Source organism: Pan paniscus, chromosome 6, assembly GCF_029289425.2.
Source record: "Pan paniscus chromosome 6, NHGRI_mPanPan1-v2.0_pri, whole genome shotgun sequence".
NCBI classification, from domain to species: domain Eukaryota; kingdom Metazoa; phylum Chordata; class Mammalia; order Primates; family Hominidae; genus Pan; species Pan paniscus.
The window spans coordinates 83,991,379-83,995,940 of NC_073255.2; positions in this window are offsets into that span (position 1 = coordinate 83,991,379).

Here is a 4,562-nt window from a genome sequence, read left to right on the forward strand (position 1 = left end):
CAGGGCATTTATTTAGGCCAGTTGGTCTTTAATTATTTAATATAGCAGATACATAGTCAGTTCAGGTTGAGGATATCTGATTTATTGGGCAAAGTAGATTTTTAAGAGGGCTAGGTTGGAGTTCCACACTCCAACTTTTAGGAATCATGTAATTTCTGGCATGATCTTTCTGACTGTTTCCTGTTTTGTTAAATGGAGATTACTGCATTGCATAGTGATACAAAGGTGGAACCATGAGTACAAGTTGAAATCTTAATCTCCAAGGAAGTATTATGGAAGTACAGGAGGAATCATTAATTCTTCCTCAGAAATGGAATCAGAGTGACTTTTGACATTGGGATTAAAGATTGAGTAGAATATCACTGGAACAACAACAATGAGAGTTCCTACACAAGTAACAGTTTATGCACAACAATAGTGTATACGTGAGGCTGTGTGGTATGTGCATAAAATCAGTCCTGCATCAATGCCTACCCATGTCATTCTGGCATTCTGCTAGAATCACCTGTAACTCTCTACCTGTGACTTTCTGTTTATTGGGCAGGCTGGAAATGGTAAGTGATGAATGTATGCAGTAGCAGTTCTTGGCCAGTGGCAAATGGATTGGAGAATACACACTCTACCTTCCTTGCCCTTGGAGGCAGGAGGGGTTGGGGTTGGATAATAAGGAAGAGTGTTCCTCATTATCTTTTAGGACTCCCCAATGAGATTGAACTCAGTTGCCCTACCTCTAACACCTGCTTGACAAGGCACAAATTATTGGTTCTCTTTCCTTCCCTTTATCTCTCTCCAGACATTTGTTGTTTCCCGGGATCATTTCCCAAATAATATAGCACCGGTACTCGAATCTTTGTCTCCGAATCTGCTTCTGGGGAAACTAACTTAAGACAGAGACATTTGTTGGTCATATAAGGCACAAGGAGAGTCTAGGCAAGAGCTGGTCGGGGAGCTGTTATTTAAAGGTAGTAGTGAAGTCCAGTAGGACATGCTGAGCATTTAGATAATACAGAAAATCGGGAGCCATTAAAAATCTAAACAGAGGGGAAACTGGGAGGAAAGCAAAAGCATATCCACTTTTTAGAAAGCAAGCACAACTAGCTTTATAATGAAATAGGTTGGAGAAGGTAGAGAAGGCATTCTACTGGTGACAATGAAAGAGACAAAAGTAATATTTTGATGAGTAATAATGAAAGCTAAATTTGTGTAGTAATAGAGAATTCACAGAGAATCTGTAGGACTAGGCAAATAATAGGGTAAGAATTTCAAAGGGAGGAGAGTGTACAGCCATTGATGAAGCCAACATTTTTGACCTTAACAAATGGGTAGGTGGTGAAGCAATCAACACAGATAAGTAAGAATGGGAGAATGAAATGCTGAATTTGCAGTGCTTATGGAGGATTCAGATGGCACCATCTAAACTTGTCATTTAACAGTTGTTGAACTTATTTTGAACCGGGCAATGACTATCTGGCTAGGTCCTAGTGCTGAGAAGTCACAGTTTCTGCTCTTATGCACCTTAACTGAGTAGCGGAAATGTTGTAAATGTGATATAAATAAGAAGACTATTTACACATAGGTGTTGGTTAAAACTGCAGGAGTTGATTTTTTTATTAGTAGAGAAATATTCTACCGTATTGCTAAGGCAATGTCTGAACTTGGTGGAATTTCTTTTAATAGGCAAATAGTGCTTTGAAAGAATAGATTGCAATATTGTAGCCCTGAAAGTTTTAACATTAATTAAAAAAAAAAAAAAGAAAATGGAAAAAGAGGAAGTGCATAGTCAAAAGAATTAGAATTCCCCTGTTTAAGTTGATGTAGAATAATAAAAATCATGGGGCATTGAATGTGGCCTTATTATGTATTAATGGTCTTCTCTGCTAGTGTTAGTAGATCTTCAGTGGCAGAAAAAGTAAAAAGAAATATATTTTCTTCTCTTGATGCTATTTGCCTAGTTTGTAAATAACAATATTTGTTTGACTTCTTGGAAAGGAAACAACTGAATTGTGTTTTGAAACTCAGGGAAAAAGACTCAAAAGTATATTCCGTGCATTGCCTAATTCTTTTAAAAACAATGTTTCAATACAATTTAGTATTTCAATAATATTTTTTTCCTAAAGGAAGGTAGTATAGAATCCTGATGTGATAAGCACCTAACTTTTTCAGCTTGTTGTATAGGTCTTCTGGGCATTTATTTGTTTAATTGAAATAATGCTATTTTTGAATCATTTAATATCATCTTGACTGCCTGGGCTTTTTGTGTCCCAGTCTAAAATAATTCAAGAGATATAGGACATCTGCCTTGTAAATTGCATAATCTTTTATATCTTTTACCATTGGGCAGTAGTTTTTAAAATTATTGAAACTATCTTCAATTATTCATTTCTAATATTGCGTATACTTTAAAACCTAACTCACAACCAAATGATCTCTTTTGGGATATTTTCATCCATTGTGACAATAATACATATTTTACATTTCCTCGATTTATAATTATTGTTATTTTTTCATTTATTTCTTTAGTCAATCAATTAATTACTTAGTAAGTATTTATAGAGCTTCTAAAGCTCAAGCCTGCCGGGGGAATCATTCACATGGGAACAAAAACTCTGATTTCCCCACATTTTCAATAAATCCTTCATCAGATTGCTGGTTCCTTGCCTGTGGTGAGCAGGCGTTGCTATAATGAAGTCCCAGAACAGTTTAGACTGGCAAAGGAACACTTTTCAAAGAACCTCGTGGGGCTTCACACTCAGCAGCTGGGGGAACTTGTAGGAATTGAGACCTTAGTAGATTTGTCTATTCTCTGCGTTGCTGTTTCTTCTACGAGGATAAAAATCTAAACCTTACTCACGTTAAAGAGATTCGTGTCTTTTTTTTTTTTTTTTTTGAGTTGGAGTCTCACTCTGTCACCCAGTCTGGAGTGCAGTGGCATGATCTTGGCTCACTGCAACCTCTGCCTCCTGGGTTCAAGCAATTCTCCTGCCTCAGCCTCCCCAGTAGCTGGGAGTACAGGTGCCTGTCACCATGCCCAGCTATTTTTTTTTTTTGTATTTTTAGTAGAGACGGGGTTTCACTGTGTTAGCCAGGATGGTCTCGATCTCCTGACCTCATGATCTGCCCACCTCAGCCTCCTGAAGTGTTGGGATTATAGGTGTGGGCCACCGCGCCCAGCTGAGATTCATATCTTTTATCTCGTGGTGCCTTTCTCAGAATCACATCCTCATCAGCCACTTGACAACACATGCTCAGGTTTTGCCAAAACACCATGTAAGTACTGGAAATACAATAGTATGGCAGACTGCAATAACCTCTCAGGAACCAGGAGCATGCAAGATTGCGGTGCTTCTCCCCCTTTTGGTGTCAGGACCTCTTTATAGTCTTAAGATATCATTGAAGACCCCAAACAACTTTTACTGATATGGGTTATATTCATATTTGCTGTGTTGAAAAATAAAGCTAAGTACTTTTTGAAACTGTATTCATTGCTTAATTTATTAAAACAACAATAGTAATCCCATTACAAGTTAGGCCTTTGTAGGTGAGGCATGTAGGTGATGCTGTGTCCATTTAATTCATTTATGTCATTCAACAAAAATTGAGCATTCTACTCTGTGGTTTGCATTGAACATATAACAACAATTTTATGTTGTTCTATGCACTGGGTATACAACAACATTAACATTTAACGTATGTTTTGGTTATGTTGCAATAAAACTGTCCTGTTCTATGTGCTGATAACAACAATAATGCTACTCTCTGCAAAGCATATACAACACTACTATACTATTGTATGCACTGAGTACACATCAACAATACCACCCTGTTTGCTGTACTGGGTATACAGAAATTATTGGGCAGATGCCCTCTTGAAGTCCTTACATTTGATCCTTATAGATGGATCACAGGTGAAAGTTCAAGATACTATTTTAAGAGTGAAAATACAAGAGAATCAAATTTGACCCACCTAGACTTGAAATGAAGATACTGATTTCCACAATGTCTATGTAGTTTGAGACAAAGAAACATCCAGAAGAGATTGGAAAAAAGAGAAAGAACTGTAGAGAAATCCTTCTAACCTACGAATTAGGGAAGGTGGGTAGTTGGTGAATAAAAAAAAAAGGAAGAAGAAAAATAAAGGGAAGGAAAAGAAAGGGAAAGAAAAGAAAAGAAAGAGAAAACCACAAAACTGTGAGTGAAAAATGATAGGAAATTAAAAATATACATCATAAAAATTTTATTTTATCTTAAATACATAAATGCACATTGAAGCACATGGAGGCACTGCTTTCTATTTTATTTTTTTAAAAGATAGGGTCTCGCTCTGTTGCCTGGATTGAAGTGTACTGGCACAATCATAGCTCACAACAACCTCAAACTCCTGCGGTCAAGGGATCCTCCTGCCTCAGCCTCCCTAGTAGCTAGGATTACAGGCAAGTGACACCATGCCCAGCTCTTTCTTTTTCTGTTTTTTCCTTTTCTTTTCTATTTTTTTTTCTTTTCTTTCTTATTGTAGAGACGGGTCTTGCTGTGTTGCCTGGGCCGGTCTTGAGTTCCTAAGCAAT